The 17,669-nt window shown below is 42.0% G+C and overlaps 1 protein-coding gene across 5 annotated transcripts in view; it reads left to right on the top strand.

Annotated features, from left to right (window-relative positions):
* Window positions 1-17,669, top strand: part of LOC310986941 (pleckstrin homology domain-containing family A member 5-like) — an 85,628-nt gene that overhangs the window by 22,717 nt on the left and 45,242 nt on the right. The window contains exon 1 of one of the 5 annotated variants that reach the window (XM_083973062.1): window positions 16,334-16,548. The exons of the other annotated variants lie outside the window; for them this stretch is intronic. The gene's annotated coding sequence lies outside the window, so the exon portion shown is untranslated. Of the gene's footprint in view, window positions 1-16,333; window positions 16,549-17,669 lie in introns of those variants that run through there. 5 annotated transcript variants of the gene reach the window in all.

The raw sequence follows: 17,669 nt of genomic DNA, 5'->3' as shown, positions 1-17,669 counted from the left end.
AGGAAAGCAGTATATTTCTGTTTGTGTATGATGATTAATGCCATAAACTCATAAAGATAATCTATGACCGGCTTGACTATCTCAATTGCCCTATTTAATTTTTTATTGCATGTTTATTTATTAAGTGGGTTTAAGGACCCATTAATCATTTAGAAGAATAAAAAAGATGTGTGCACCAGATGCAGCAGAAAGCTACATGTTTGCATGCTGTAGTTTACAGAAAAGTGTATTTCCAAGACTTTAAACATAGATGAGTCTTCATGAGTCAATCAGCTGTACTCACAAATCTTTCTTTTTTTATATGTGCATAAATTTACTGAGATCATCCAGGCCTCCTGTGATGTGGGGTTAATTGTTTATGCCTGCATGAATTCCCATGCTCATCTTCAGAAAGAGCCTTTCCTTTGCATCCTGTTCCAGCTGCAGGGATAGGCCACTGTGTTGCTCACAGTGGGAAATGAGCATAGAGATGGAGACCAGATGTTAGCCTGCATTCTATTAGTGGTGTTGTTCACCAAGTGTAATGACTCATATTCACCAGCAGGGGGCATTAGAGTAGCATAACATGGTCTTTAAAATTCAAACACTGCAATGCTTTAAACATTTTAGATATGACAGGTTATCTGACAGATTGTATCAGTATGTTTCAGGGTTAGCAAATACTGGAAACTGTTTTCATATGAGAAGAGTTTTATCTCATCTATTGTGATGTGATCGCACAGCCTGAGTAAACTGAAATCAAAGTCTTAAATCTTGAAGTCATTTTTCATGTAATTACATTGACTATACTATACAGGCTCCTGCAGTTGCCACACTGTTTTTTGGCAATTAAGCGTAACTGGTTTTTCATGCCATCAGGGGGCAGTGTTGGATTTTCTGCAGACATTATCCATTCCTGGTCTATAGTGCTTATCTGTGCAGGGGACACTGGGGGCTGGAGCTGATCCCAGCTGACAGAGGACGAGGGTGTGGTACTGTACACCTAGGACAGGTCGCTAGTCTGTCACAGGACTGACAACACCCAACAAAATCATTCACATTCACACCTACGGGCAACTTTGAGTTGTCCAATCAACCTAGAGTTGATGTTTGGACTGTGGGAAGCCTTAAGCAAATCCACATAAGAGCATGTAAACTCCAACCAATCAAACCATGAACCTTCTTGCTCAGAGGCAACAGTTGCTAACCACTTCTTCACTGTGCCGCCTTGCAAACATTATGTCATTGTAATTAGAATGAGAGCAAACTTTATTCTGGTGAAAACCAAGTCTCTAAGTCTGTTACAGAGTGTATCCATTCCACATGTGTTTGTGTGTGAGAGAGGGGCTGACTATACAGTACTTCAGATGATATTGCATAGTTGAAATAACGTCATATTTTGTGTTTTTCCCTTCTCTATCACTCTTTATCACCACTATTTGTGGTTGTTGCATCATCAATCCAGGTACAGTAAGTGGCACATACAGTAAGTGCAGACCAAAGGCCTTGCCGCCGCTAAAAGTAGTGGGATGACTTGGTGTATTTGTCCTCAAGGTGTTTACAGTCGAGTGTGTTGTCCAACTGGGAACGTTTTGTTTCTCACACTGTCTGACTCTTCACTGCCGTTCACTTAACTGCTCACTCTATTTTTATGGAAATTGCTGCGTGCATTTGGCCCATGCTCCGGTAGAAACTGTTTTTATTCAGTCTTTTTTTAAGGTCTCTGTAGTATCACTTACCCTTCATATGAAAAGTGGGCAGCATTTGTTCCTGTTTTATATTGTTTTTGCAGTTCAGTCAGGTTTGTTGAACCATTCCCCCGAGTTACTCTCTGTGTCTTTCCCTCCTGTCCTTCTAAATAACCTCCTCCTTTCTTATAGTCTATGTTCCTGTCAGGATGTTGATGTATTGCCTTTGTGACCCCTAATAAGTCTACACCTGACACATGCAGCTGTTGGTCAGAGAGGACAGTAACCAGGAGGGAGCTGCAGCCCACAGCCCAAAATGTGTAACAGATTTTTCATGGAGCTTGTTGATGTGAAACAATATCATCCTTCCAGAGTTATCATGAATAAGCTGGACGTGACTGCATGGTGGTAGGCGTGCTGAGCTGTAAAGGAATGGGGATTTAAACCTAGACAGAAGTAGCTTGTTATTCTTTTTCACAGAGGATTTGAGTAATGCAGCTGCACCTACAAAAGCAACAGCGGGTGACCCAAGAGGAGACACTCCCTTTAAAACAGATATAAAAAAACTGGATTCTCCCTCTGATGAGTCTGTTTTTATACAGCAAGTCAAATCATGGAAATCACTTCACCCTGTGTCAGAGATGATGACGAAATGTGCACCCTGTGATAAAGTCAGACTTTGTTGATCTGAATGAGGAATACGATGGGAGATGACACAGGAACGTGCCAGACTCTTGGATTGAATCACTACTGCAGCTGACTGCCCTGCACTGCAAGCTGCCCTCAATTTGTCAGCTGTGCCTTCCTCTGCACATTCCCAGTCGTTGTTTTAGACTGGCATTGATTGCCCCCATTTCAAATATAGATTAACAGGGTGTTATAATAGAATGTCAAATCAGGTTGTGAGAAAGTTCAGTGGGGACGTTATTTAGGATGCACTTAGGTAGTGTGCTTTTATTTTATTTATTACCAGTACTCAAGTTTATTTGTGCCTCGCACTAAAAATACCCTGTTGGTACTCAATGGCCGTTTAAGTGCTCATGAGTTACAACTATAAAGCTAGTAATACTTCCACCTGAACAAGAGACCGTCTACAGCTATAAGTTACATAAACTGTTTAAAGAGAAATTAAATACAGGATTCCTTGTGGCTGCAGAGAAATCATCTCCTGAGTCAAGGCCACTGCTGCTTCTCTGTCTATAACTGTTGACTTGGATCAAGCTAGAGCCAATCCATTTCTTTCCGTGTCTGCACAGGACTTTGCAATTCAGATCACGTTTTGTGTCTTAAAGGAGAATTCCGGCCACTTTTGACCCCTAAATCGTTGTCCTGATTGTCACCCAGTGTTGGGGGGAGCAAAAAACGCGACTAAAATTGATGCAGGCAAACCGGAGTTACCGGAGTATAAACAGTATAAACTTTGTGTTTTTGCATGTAGTCACTCAGATAGCCGAAATCTGAAACATCCTGGAAAGACATTACTATCCGATCGCAGAGCAGAGCGCCTGCTCTCCCCGCCACAGAAACGAACACTTTTTCCTTGTTGTGATGATTTCTTTACAAAAATAAACGGTCAGTATCTCTGACCGTCTGAGGTGAGTGATTACATGCAAAAACACAAAGTTTATACTGTTTTACTGTACACTATATGAGTTTAGTGGTGTGTCATAAGGATTCGAATCATGTACCATAGATATTTGATTGTTTTTTGAGTGTTTGTTATGGTTGAAAAAATTGCCCCCATGCTTTAGCGTTGTTGCTATCGCTAGCGCCGTCTAGCCATAGTGTAACTCGTTTGCCTGCATCAATTTTAGTCACGTTTTTTGCTCCCCCCAACACTGGGTGACCATCAGGACAACGATTTAGTGGTAAAAAATGACCGAAATTCTCCTTTAACATGAGCCTTCTGTGAAGTTTTATCTACCACTCATCTTGTACTGTTGGTTTGCCTAATATCGCACCTGCGTATAGGAGTAGATGCATGGCAAAGGTAACAATCGAATGAGTCACCAAAGGTAGGCTGCAGGACTCATTAGGTGAGGTTATGTGCTGTTTATTAACATCCTTCTATTTCACATGACTAAAAAGCGGAGGAAAGAACTGGAATATGTGCTCTCCAAAATGTTTGTTTAGTCATCCGCTGTTTGCTTTCCTGCCGCCTGAAGCTGTTATTGACAATCCACAGCACAGGATGAGTGTTTTTGCTCTTGTTGCCAGATAGCTCATCTGGTTCAAAAAGAAGAAGAAGAAGGAGAAAGCCTGAAAGAGGAATGATTGTAATCAACAAATTTACATGTAATTGTGAGGTAACACTCATGTTGCAGTAAATATTTCCTTGCATGATTACAGGCACTGTGTCATTTTGGTGTAAACAAACACTATTTACCCCACACATCTCCTTCCTTCTAATTTCTGTCACGGATAATTGTCTGAAGTCGTACACTCTCATTTACGTGAGTTTCCTCTCTTTCTTTCTCTATCTGTCTTCTAAAGTTTCTTGGTCTGTCACTCTCATGGCTGACCCACTTCTGCTGGTCATCTTCTTCTATAATGAGTTAGACCGTTGTCTGAGTGAGACAGTGCTGGCCCGTCTCTATGCTCACGCTAGCAGCTATTTTTGCCTGGGGACTAGAGGAACTAGAGCCGAACAGATCCTGCATAGCGTTTCATTACATTGTCAGTTAAAGCCTGCCATTCTCTCAATCTCTCTGTCGGTCTGCAGTGGAAGCATTTTTCCGTGTTTGTGTGGTTGTGGCTTTTCCTGCAACTCAAGTATGTCCATAACTTTGCCTGTTAAACCGGAATGATAGATGGATCAATAATGCCCATCACCCGCGGTGGTATTATTTGTTTGTGGCTGTGGTTGATGAGATTGGATTTTGCTCCTATATTGAGGGCAGACTCCTCTCTGTCACACATTCTCGGTCAGATTGACTCACACACACACACACACACACATGCACTGCATTGAAACTTTCCATGACATTACTGGTTTTATCAGAAGTAGGCCAAAGCAGGAGCCTGGCCCTCTGGCAGGTCCACTGAGCATGCTCAGCACTGCTGAGGGCTACGTAGTGGATCAGTTCTTCGTTCTAAGCTACTACCACATTTGTGTAGCTCAGAGTGGGTCTGTCACAGCTAAGGCTCAATGAGCTAGACACAGAAGGAGACCACATAGGATTTAAAGAAAGTTAGACAGCGCTTTATTCTAAAAGTGCAACCAGAATAAGTTTCACTATTAGTTTAATTTAATTGATCATTGTTTTGCCCATAAAGTGAGAGAAAATACTTGAATCATGTTGAACACAGTAGCCTATGTGTTCCAGCAGTGCAAAATTGAAAGATAGCTAATTTTACTTTTCAAACAAGCCAGACAGATTAAAAAATAAATAAATAAATAAATCCTCATCATTGAAATACAGGTGTAATGCTCGTTGCTCAACGTCAAACTGATGATCAAAATTTTCAGGTTTACTTTAGTTAAGACAGTTTATTGAGTAAGATGCGAGTCTGCAAGTCAGTCTTGTGTGATGCGTTAAATGGATATATGGTATTAGCCAAGAAAATCAAAGAAGAAAAATACACACAAAGGGGTAGTAATGATGAACTACAGTCAGCTGAAATAGCTTGGCCAACTCCTATGGATCTGGACCCCTCCCATCGCAACATGTGGGTAAAATAACAACAACAACACAGGATCAAGGGGCATTTGAGATGATGTAGTCCTTGAACAGTTGAAGTGAATGCACTCTTTACACAGTTCTTTAGCAACGGAGGAAGTTGTGAGACCAAGAGGGGCCTTTGGAGGCAGTAAATTGTCCTCCTGACTGTAGCGAGTGGAAATCTGATCTGAATGTGGAGTCATCCACCTAGACAATAAAGTTACAGTTGTTTGGAAGGGAGGTTAGTGTAATATTTTATTATATGCACACATACAATAGCTCAAGTCTGTGTAAGCATTTGTCTTGTTTGCTCTGCAAAAGCTGATGCTGCATCTCAAGCCTTTTCTACGATCAATCTGAAACTAAAATGTGATCCCAGGCTGGAAATGAATGGATAGAATGAGCTATGATACATGCTGCGCTGTGCTTCTGCAGTGCTGTGTAATCATCAGTTTTACAGTTAGTTATGGAGGCTCCCTGTGTATGTCGACAGAGTTGCTGTTATTGGATCTATCAGATCAGCTCCATGGCCTACATTATCCACTCCCTGCAGGCTCATTGCAGCAAAAGAAAAGAGTTGATACATTCATTAGACTCACAAAGAACTGTGTGCATCTTTTTATGTGTCCACTGTGGAAAATCAAAGTGAGCAAGGCCTGACTTAAAGCATTTCTCGGCGAGCCTTAACCTGGAGGAAGTGTGGGTGGATGTGAAAGGGGCTGTGTAGTTAAACTGCAAACAGCTATTTCATATTTTAGGATGATACCATCATTAATAAAATGCCATGGTTTATCATGCTATAATGTATTACTTACACCCAGCTAAAACGAACACCTCTCTGTATAATGCAATGCAGGCCGATAGATACTACATCCGCAAAAGTTAAATAACATTTAACAGTCTGAACAAAAAGTCAACATAAAATAACCCCCCAGGAGGTACAGTTGTATTAAGACCGCGGCGGTTTTAGCTTGATGTACCTAATAAACTGCCAACTGACAGTACAATATGTTCAACCCACATTCGGCCTAGTTATATGGAACTGCTCACAGGTTAAACACTTTTTCTTACTGTTCACAGACTGCTCACAGACTGCAACTGTAGTTCCTGACACATTACTGCACACCCACAGAATTACATAGAGTGATGTAACCTACCAAATAAAGACTCAGATTCACTTCTCTCAGTATGCCTGTGCGTTCTTGTTTGGAGTTGGTTAAATGTTGCTGAAATGCCAATAACAGATTCCCATCTCTGACTGTCTGCCAATGCTGCGTGCAGAGCAGCCTGCCGCTCGCTCCAGTGCACGTTAACCCTTTGAGGTCAGTCTCTGACTCAGATTTTACACATGTCACTGGGTTTTATCTGAAAAAGGTTACGAGGGGATATCTGCAGAAAGAAACAGTGATAGAAGCTTTGTGAGTGCTATAATGTATGCACATGAACACCTCCTCTTGTTTGTATATGCAGGGCCCCCAAAAAATTTGGCGTCATTCTGCTGCTAGTCCCAGAGCTTACCATATATATCATGATTTTTGAACAGATTCCAAAAGTTTTTTTTTTTTTTAGCTTTTCACAGGACAGAGTGTAACATACTCGTGTCATCATTCTGCAAACTTGAAGCCCCTCAGATTGATGCTGTGCTTACTCGAAGGTTTTACCATTTGCTTTGAACAGTTGAACTATAAATTATTCATAAGCAAATGATTACCTCTGTGTTTGGTTGCCTCTGTGATGTAAAAACAAAGTTGACAAGCTGATGCTGCACAAAGCTGACAGACTGATCCTGTCAGTTATGTGATCAGTGATGGAAAGTGTATATACATGTAAATGTTTCAAGCGTGACTGCACACTTTGTTGATGCATTGAATTTAATGTAAAAAAATAAAAGTCAAACCTGGTCAGTCCTGAGTTGTGTTGCAGAGACCTGGGCTCCTGCTAGAGGACATGGCTATTGGTGTTTTGACTTGCAAACTGTGGAATTTGTGAGTGTCAGTGCTGCCAAGGCTCACAAAGCAGCCTGAGCAGTGAAGCGCGTCTGTCCGACCCCTCTGTTCTCATGCTGACCTTCTGCGATGTCACTCACCACAGCCATTGTGCGGAGAAAATCTGTGGGTTCAGTGATCCTCGGGTCTAATTTTCCTCTCTTTCCACTCTTAATTTGCCTCATCATTGTTGCGACTCGAGCATCTTGGTTTAATCCCAAGAAGTGCACATTGCCAGTGCCTTCCAACTTAGCATATCTGCTCTTGTATGAGACAAATCCTGTATACTGCCTATTGATTTTCAATGTGTCATTAGCACAGTGATTTTTTGGTCGGCTCGTGTAATTATGGTCAGTGGGGTGTTTTAATTCACGAGAGGATTTGGCTCTCCTAAACTTCCTGGCAGCCTGGGGGAGCGTGAGTTTGACTTCCTCATTGACTGGTCCATTTTGTAAGTTTCTGCAAAATTACCCACATTCCTTTTGATCTTTTTCTAATTAGTCTTTTCTTTAGTGTTGAAGTGTAAACACATTTTCCTTTCATTATCTTCTCCCAGAGATGTGGTTGGAAAGAGGTGCTTGCTTATCTGACTATGGTTAAGTATACTGTGAAGGATTGTGTCACTGATAAAAGAGATTTTTTTTTAAAGTAAGAGTCATCCAGACTGGCATTTCCCCTCAGTACAGTGATACAGTGTGATCATAGTCATTTTAGTTGTTTAGAGAGTTATACTTTCAGGTCAGTATCAGATGTAAATGCTTTCATCTCTGTAATCAAAGCAAAGGATGAAACATTTCTTTTGCTGAGACTTTTCAATTCCCATCAATCGTGTTTTTCTCTCTGTCGCTCTACTCTTTGGGGATCATGTTGGATAGCATCTGTCATGGTTAATATTCTCCCGTGAGCATACAGTACCTTGCTAGTCATAAATTAGCTCTAAGTCTTCTTGCAAGTTATCTGTTGTGCCATTTCACAGTTCAGTTTCCAAATTGAAATGACTTTAATTGTCCTTCACTGATGTCATTGGAGGGACGTCTGGTAGTATCTTGGGTGATCTGATCACAAGTGGACAGCTCAGAGTGTGAATGGATCCAAGACACATTACAAATTCATTTGAGATCCAAATGCTCAGACTTAAGTCAGAGCTGGTCTGAGCAACTTATGGATACATTATTTTATCAGTGTGTATTCAGATGTGTCCTGGACAGAGTGAAGCATTTTCAAAAGCTGCTTTTATCCAAGATTTCTGAACACCCCAGAGGGTCACTTATTTGGTTTCCTAGGACCGCCAAGAAATATACCCAGTCTGCATTGTTTTGATATTTTTCTTCTATTTTTAAATTTCTGGCAGACTAGCACAGGAACTGTAGGTTTCAAATAAAAACTAATTTGCAAACAGAAATTATGTATGTGGTTATGTGGAAGTGAGATCTGATCTAATGTACTCATGATTGGACCACCCACAATTCATGTTATTGCTAAGTATAAATCAAGTGTTAACCTCCGGGGCTGTAAAATGCAGTTCCTTGAACAATCCTTAAAAAAGAGACATTTCCCATAGACTCCAATGTTCAAATGCATATCTTTTATATCAGAAATAAAAATGTTTTTGTATAGCTAATTTCCCTTTTCGTTGCAATGGTTGGGGAAGTGAATTCTTATATAACTTGTTTAAATTTCATGGAGGTTTATGAGTACATGACAGGTGGAGCATATATTTGCCAAAAACAGGCATGAAAAGTTGTCTCAGAAACACTTGCCCCACCTCTACCCATGTTTCATTAAGCAAGGAGCCAGGTCAAGTCAAAGCCAAGCCGAGCCAAGACAGCAACAGTGGAGCAGCTCACTCCGAGCTTCAGAACCATAATTCAGAAACCTATGGTTGTCGTCACAGATGCAAAGTCTATAAAGTATAAATATACAGTATGAACAGAGCCTACATCTTGGTTTGTAGGTCTGAAAGTAGCTGCTCAGGGACTCAGGGGTCCATTGTTATTTCTCCTGCTCCATTACAGCTAATTACTGGAGCGGGAGAAGACCCCTACTCTGTGCACTCACACACCAAAGCACCAACAGGGTGGACATTTCAGCCCATCCTCTCACTGGCTCCCTGAAGACAAGCTGCTAATGAAACTCTTTATGCATGCATCATTCTTTCACTATCACCCAGTTGGAACAGAGGACCCTGCAGAGCACTGGCACACACTCTTGATTCCTGCCGTCTTCCTCACCATCATGTCTCAGGCCGATGTTGCTCGCAGCCAACGTACTGTATACCTGCAGCCGACCTGCGCCTCGGTGACAATGGAGAGAGCGTGGGAGTGTAGGTGGAAGAGGAAAGAGGCAGAGACGAGAGTGTGAGTGGGCAGGTAGAAGAGGATCCTCTGAGAGTGGATAAACATGTGAACACTTAGCAATTCCCTCTCCCTTCCCGTCTCTGTGTGACTCTGTGTGGGCAGTTAATGAGTCTGAAAGCTTCTCCTCGGCATCTGTCAGCCAAGAACCGGATGAAGCCTCTAGTGCAAGCTTCTGCAGGAAAGAAACACTCTGTTGCTCATTGATAATTGGTACAATGTATAGGAGGAGATGCTTTTTTAGGTAGGTAAGGTATTTTTACCTTGCCACTTCATCCATATAGACTCCCCTATTACCTTGTTCTGTACTGCACGTGACAACTGCTTATTAGACACACGAGAAGATTATGCATTCAAAGGTATTAATACTTTTAGAAATACAAGACCTCAACTGGAAACAGTACATCAGCACCAGAGGTGTAGTGCTGTTGTTCTAAGCACACCTTTGACATATTGACTGAAATCCAAAAACATAGCCAAGCAAGCCGTCATTTTTGCTTGTTCACCTTAGCCAGGTAGTATGTAGTAGTGTATGAATTACAGTAAGGCTGTGAAACAATCAATACACCTTACATATCAGTATGACAACTTTGGTAATTTGGTTTGTTTTTATTTGCTCTCTTGCAAGACATAGGCTTTAGTGATGATTTGATCTTCAGTTGCTTAAAAGGTCTGTATGAATTTCAAATGGATAATGTGAAATGCAAATATTTCATTTCCACATTTAAAATATTAAACTGTTGGACTTATAATTAGCTACACACTAAAAAGTGTTGGGTTATTTCTGTAACCCAATTTCTGGGTTATTGGTGTTGGGTTAAATTGTTGGGTTATTTTTCCAGGGTGTAACCCATTTTCTGGGTTATAGGGCTATGAATTTAACCCAATTCCTGGGTTGTTCAAGTAATTGGGTTACTTTTCAGTGAGTAACCCATTTTTTGGGTTAAGGGTTGGGTTATTCTGTGACGTAACCGGCCGGTTCATTTGAAAAATGCTGTCTCCACCCACCACCACAGCTACCTGTGGAGATCCGTTATTTACTCTTTTTTTATGTGACGCCGGAGCGCTATCACAACCGGAAAGCTGCTCTGTTGGAGACAAACCCTCGCGCTCCATCATATTGCCCCCAGCCAAAGAGACATGGGTTAATTTTATTTGCCCCAGCTTCAGTCGGCAAAGTCTGACTGCTTCAGCTACAAGGGTCCATGCACTGCTGGACTGGACTTTCTCAGGCTGGATGTCCGTGACTGTCCGTGACAAAGCTACAGATAAACTGTAAGTATTTTAAAATGAGTATATTTGTGTTACTTTGGCCTTTAGCGCATGAGCTAGGCTAACGCTAACAGTGGATGTGTAAGGATGAGCTATATGCTGCTGCCGCATGTTAATGCAAAAAAAGAGAAAAGAGTTAACAACGCTAGTAGTTTATCATAGCAACAGTCATGGATAAGTTTGGAGTCAATTAACGTTAGATGTGGAGATATCCTTCTTCTAAAATAGCCTGTGTTTGATGCTAAATGCGAACAGGGTTCACAACTGATGTTCACTCACAGAATAAGCCACTGACCCCACGGGGGCTCACCTGCCGTGGAGAGTGGGTCAGTGGCTCACAGCCGGTGGTGAAGCACCGTTCATGGCTGGTCCTCTGCTGTCAGTATTATGTGTTGTTGTTGCACACAGGTTAGCATGTTGTGCTAAAAGAAAACCTGTTTTATGTTCAGCTTTTGTTTGGCAAACAGGCAGTTTTTTGTGTGTATGTCTGTATTACCAACTACTGTAGCATGAGAGACCAGACCAGAGAGTAAACTGTGTGTACTGTAGCCTAATGTTATACTGTTTTGTGTTTTCTAATCAGAGTAAAGTATGTGGAAGCTAGCACATGGAGAGAGACAGTCTGAAGAGGAGCCTTGCTCTCTTGGAGGAGCGGCCTCCCGAAGTTCCCAACGGAGGCCAACATCACACATTACTGTAAAAGGTATTTGTTACTCTGTTTATGGAGAAGTGGGAAAATACACCAGGCTAAAAATGTCCTTGGTCCGATATCCATGAAGTAGAGCATGAGTTACGGCAATTTTGTTTTCAACCACTGTCTATTTGAACATACAATTTTGTACCATCCCTTGTACACCTTTTTAACACTACAAAATCATTTCACCTTCTCCACAGCATGGTGCAGCTGGAGAATGCAAGGCAGCCAACTTTGCAGGAATGTGGCATGGCCAGCAAACTGATTTGTCTTCAGCATTATCAACACTAAGCAGTGAGTACATTTGTAAATTGAATCATTAAATAGATGAAATTGAGTTATGACTGATAAAAATCTTCCTCATTGTTCTTTGTCTGCTTATACAGAGGATCATGCCAGTCCACAGTAAACACCTGATTGAGACCCTGGGAATCTTCCAGCAGAAACAATGACACCACCTGCTCAAAGTTACAGTTTCCTGAACATCGCACCATGCTACTGTCCCACCTGTCTTCAGTCAAGTCTGGACCACTGACTCTGACACCAGTCTTGTCAGGGTTAATCACAGGTAAGCAGTGGTTTAGTTGCCAAATGCCAAAAAAATCATTTTTAATAACTTTATACAGCAGTGTTGAACCAAATGTGGTGACTGTCTGATTGTTTGAGGAGATGCATCTGTATTTAGGTTAGCTTAGCTAGCTCATTGGAGCAACAGATTGCTGAGTTTATCTCTGTGTGGGCATCATGCTAAGGTACTGCATCAATCTAACTTTTGCTATGTTTCTGTTTTCTGAATGCAGAGAGGATCATGCCAGTCCAAACACCTGATGAACAACAGGAGTCTCATGCAGAGTTGGTGACTGCGAATCCTTGAAGTTCCAGTTTCCCAGAACACCGTGTTGAGCACCCTACAGCCAAGACTGCGCTATTGACTCATTACTCTTGACCAACCAAGGGCAAGTGGCTAATTTTATTATGATGTTAATTTTCTTTCACCATGGATTATCCTTCATATATGGACATATGCTGTTTTTTCAAGATCTCAACACTGTGTACTGGACAAGGTATTGGAGCAGTCCTGTTTTTCACATAATGTGTAAATGCAAAAAGAGTTTATTTCAGTTTATCAATGATGTTCTACTCTGGTTCACAATGGTCTTAGTTTGTGATATCATTTAAGGATAAGCAGTTGCTGCCTGTTAAATCTATACTGACAAACTGTAATTCCTCATGTGTTGTACCATATTTGTTATGGTGAAATTCTGGCAACCACGGCTGTTGGTAAGTTACTGTAAAGTTGAACTTTGCAATAAAATTCTGTGCTGTGCTATATCATACTGTTTTACCTGTTTTTTCACTGAGAAACACTGTAATTATGTTAAAAGTGTATATTATTTATTTTTTACAAGCGTTTACTTTTAATAGGTTTATATTAAAACATAAGATAATCAATCGAGGAAGTTTCCTTTCTCTTTTAAAGAGGTACTAATGATAAGTAATTGTACTTGAAGGACCACTTAACCACTTTTCAATCGAGGTCTGCAGGGAGCGCTCCAAACTTGTTAACCAGTGACGCCACTGCCATTTATTTCTGTGACAGTGGTGTCACTTGGTAGAAAAGTTTGGAGCACTCTCTGTAGTTTTAAACAACCCAACATTTGGGTTAAAAAAAAAAAAACCAACATTAACCCAAATGTTGGGTTGAATAAGGACCAACCCAACATTTGGGTTAATGTTGGGTTATTTTTTTAACCCAACTTTTGGGTTGAATTATTTAACCCAAGAGTTGGGTTATGTTAACTACAACATTGGGTTATTTTTAACCCAACTATTGGGTTGAGCAAGCACTTCATACACGACCCAATAGTTGGGTTAAAAATAACCCAATGTTGTAGTTAACATAACCCAACTCTTGGGTTAAATAATTCAACCCAAAAGTTGGGTTAAAAAAAATAACTCAACCTGTTGGGTTAAAATAACCCAAATGTTGGGTTGGTCCTTATTCAACCCAACATTTGGGTTAAAATTGGGTTATTTTTTAACCCAACTGTTTTTAGTGTGTAGTCTCTAAATTGTTTAATGTCTAGCTTTTTATGTACAAGGGGCCTGAGGTGACCCCCCCCCCCCACACACACACCTGTCTGATACCGCCCCAAAAACAAATCAAACTTTATAAGCTTTTCTTTTCTTATGCTTTTATAGCTTCTTGTACGTGGGTTTATACCGGATTACACTCTGTTACACAGGTGTTGCTGTTGTTCATAGCCTTTGTACCTGCCCCCACACATGGTGGATCTTTATTTTACAGGGCTTTCAACTCTGACAGCCTGACAGGAGTGGTGGAGCCGAGCCATTCTGCTGTGATAACAATCAACAGATCTGAGCTTGCCCACCGTGTTCTCCCTCCTTGTCATAAAGCCTAATGGTGTGGAGCAGTAAAATGGGGGAGTAGCTAAGTTTTGGGTTGAGATGAAACAGTTCGTACGACCTTGGTTTGGTCATTCACCTCCCCCTTTCTAAGAGATTCTTGGAACAGTAGTCAGATCTCCCACTCCTCTTGAATGCCTGATGAGCTTGTGTAAAAGCGAGTCAGGATTTTTTTCTGAGCTTGGCAAGTTTCCTAATTTATCAAAAGGAAGTTACAACACATAGCCTACAGAGCAAAAAAATGAGCTGCAGCAGGAATGATGCTTTCAGTCTCCCCACATGACACTATGTGCCATGAGGCAGCAAAATGTACAACACATTGAGCAACTTTTATGGCATTTGTGATTTTAAACCCAGGCTGAAGATGTATATGTTTACAGTATGTTAGGGATCCTTTAAGAAGGCATGGTAGCTGTGATAGTGACTTTCATTTCTTAATCATCTATGCCCCGACTTCAGATGTGTCAAAAACACAACCTGGGTGTTGTTAGGATCAAACCTGTATATTGATGTCTGTGACCGCCATGTCTTGTTTCCAATCATAGCAATTTCACAGGCTCGACAGTTGTTTGAGTTGGACACTGACAGGAAACATTGATTCACTTATCCTGCACAAAAAAAACCCCACACACTGTCATTTGACAACACAGCACATACACAGATGGCCTAACAGCTTGATTTGACTTTCCCCATCAGACACCTTTTGTGGGCGTTGGAGCACAAGATCCTTATTTGCTTCATTGATTCATCTTTTATGGATCGGGTCACTAAATATCATATCACGTGTCGTCCAGATACACATTATTCCCTCTGCTTTCTCTTGGGGTATGGTGTCCATTCTGTGCCGCAGGTGGTGGTCATATCCCCTTGGCACCAGGCACCAGCATGGGAGGCCCACCCTAGAGAATGAGGGAGAGCTGAAGGACTGAATGTTTTAGTACGGCCCACTCCCCCCAACTCCCCCTCCCTTTTGTGTGAGGAAGCTCAATACATTATTTATGCTGTACAGCTGGTCAAAGTATTTCACTTGTTACTGATAGAGTTAATGTCTTTAATGTATCTTCACTGTGTTTTCAACCCATAAAAAAAGTCAGCGTTTAGCAAGTTTTTATTTAAAGCTCAGTGACTTTGACAGCTACAGTGCTCTTAAGAAATGCTGAACTATCACTAAATGGAGGGAAGAAGGAGAGAAATGTGGCCATTAAAAGTGCGCATTGACTGTCTCTGGGTGTCTTCCTGCACCATTGACTGCACCCAGCAGGTTGATGAGCGGAGGAGGCTGTTTGGCTTCTAGGTTGGAGCTGAGGTCATTGTCCAGGCTTTCATGTCTTCAATAGCTTCAGGCTCCCTGCTGAACCTACTTGATATTCAGTTCTTTCTTTCTCTTCATCCTATTGAAACTAACAAGCCTCAGCTAGATAGCATAGCTCCGGTAACTGGATAATAACGGAATAATGAAAACCAGACATGAGATACAAGTATTGAACTCTTGTGGTCACAATGTTTTGCAACACATTCGCCGCAACTTTTTATCAGGATGATCCAAAAATCTTCACGATGAGCCTGATAAATTCCCGTGCTGCCATAGTTCATTTTTCAACATGTCCCCTTTGTCGGGACTTGCTGGAGAATGAGCTGAGGGCAGTGCAGCAGCAGCAGCCCACATTCATGTGTAATACTTTAATGCCAGAACTAACATAGTTCGCAGTGGAAAAGAAAAGCTCAAATTCATCTATGTGCAAATTATTGACTTGCCTGGACGCTGTCCCAAAATAAACAATGGAGGAATGGAATATGTTTAAATAATCTGGGATATGGTGTCACTTCAGCTCCTTCATGTGGTTGTATTACACAGTTAACAGTTTTCCGTTGAAATTTGGTTGTCCCCTTACTTTTCCATACAATGTTAAATTTCATCCATGTGTGGAGGAGTTTGGAAAAATTGCAAGCTGTATGTGACAGTGGTGAACAGCAAAAAAAAAAAAAAAAAAGAAGTCCTGAATATTTTCTCCTGCTTGCTGTTTTTGTCCGTCTAGATTCAGTTGTGTATAGAGAGAGAGAGAGAGAGAGAGAGATAGAGATACCGTATCTGTGTGTGATCAGTCTCTGTGTCCATTCCCTGTTTGCTCGGTGTGTAATTGTTGTGGGAGGAGGGAACAATAAAAGCGCCGCTGACCACCTTGCTTGCTTTACATCCGGACCGTGACATCATCGCCTCTCTCGGGTTTCACGGTGTCTTTACTACTGGCGCACGCGGCGCAGCAGTCAGCGCGAGCCCCTCTGCCCTGTGAACACACACAGCAGTCACGGACCGAGAGCGCACTTCTCACTTAACCCTTCTCCAAAGTAAAATAAAGAAGAAGAAGAAGAAAAAGAAAGACAGAAACTCTGACGTTGTTCCATCTGACGCTCACATCTGGATAAAACGGTTACGCGTTTTTTCTCTTCCGTGTGACTTCGCCTGGACATTCATGGGAGCTTTTCATCGTAAGTAGAGAAGCTGCAGTGCTGTTCATGCGTGCTACATGCTGTCCACCGAGCGAGGGGGGGTTTGCTTTCAACGCGATGGTGTGTTTTTGTTTGGGGTGTTTAATTGTGCACACGATTGATGCTAGCAGAATGCTTTTTTTTATTTATTTTTTTATACATGCAGTCCTCAGCTCCCAGCAGCTCCTGCCAGGCTCTCAGTCAGCGTTTTTTTTTGTTCCTCACATGGCTTTATGTACAATCTGCGCCCTTTTCCACAGGACACCACCAGATCCTGATCCCTGTAGTTAATTCATGGTGCTTTTAAGAACAGCCCGGTGCTGTTTAATTAGATGATCCGATGCCATGTAACTTGTGTAGCCCTCTGTAATTAGTTTCAGATATATCCTTTATAATAATAACTGTCCTTCTTCTCCTTTATTGGCAGTAAAAAGCATGCTTGGTGTGACAAGCAGATTTCCTACACTGTCAAAAGGAAATTGCAAAGCAAATTAAAGCCGCAAGCGGCTATGACGGGCCCTCGTTCCACGCCACTCGGCGTCCCGCTCCCACGACCCCCCGGTCCCCGCTTCCCCCGGATCGCTCTTCGAAACCCCCGCGCGCCACCGGACGTGGGCGGCTGCGTCGAGGGCGGTCCCCTCATCGAACACGTGAAGTTTCGAGCAAATCGGACAATGTACGATGGAGTTACGGCAAGTTTACGGTTCGTCCACCAGGGGGCAGTAACGGGATGTGGGCCGTTGCGTTCGGGGTCGTTGCCTCATCACACATGTGAAGTTTCGAGCAAATCGGACAATGTACGATGGAGTTACGGCAAGTTTACGGTTCGTCCACCAGGGGGCAGTAACGGGATGTGGGCCGTTGCGTTCGGGGTCGTTACCTCATCACACATGTGAAGTTTCGAGCAAATCGGACAATGTCGATGCAAAATATGTCATTTCCTGTTACCACCGGGGGGCGCTATGAGTGACGTATGAAAGTAATATGTCGGATCGTTCAGGGTCACGTCATCATCATGTGCACCAAGTTTGAAGCCGCTGCGATCAAATCTGTGGGCGCGATAGCATTTAAACCTTTTTAGCTGAATCGCGGAACTTGGCCGTGCGCTAGCAGCCACGCCC

Source organism: Trachurus trachurus (assembly GCF_905171665.1).
Source record: "Trachurus trachurus genome assembly, chromosome: 6".
NCBI lineage: Eukaryota > Metazoa > Chordata > Actinopteri > Carangiformes > Carangidae > Trachurus > Trachurus trachurus.
The sequence above is the reverse complement of the archived record's forward strand: the minus strand, read 5'-3'. Positions and strand labels throughout refer to the sequence as shown.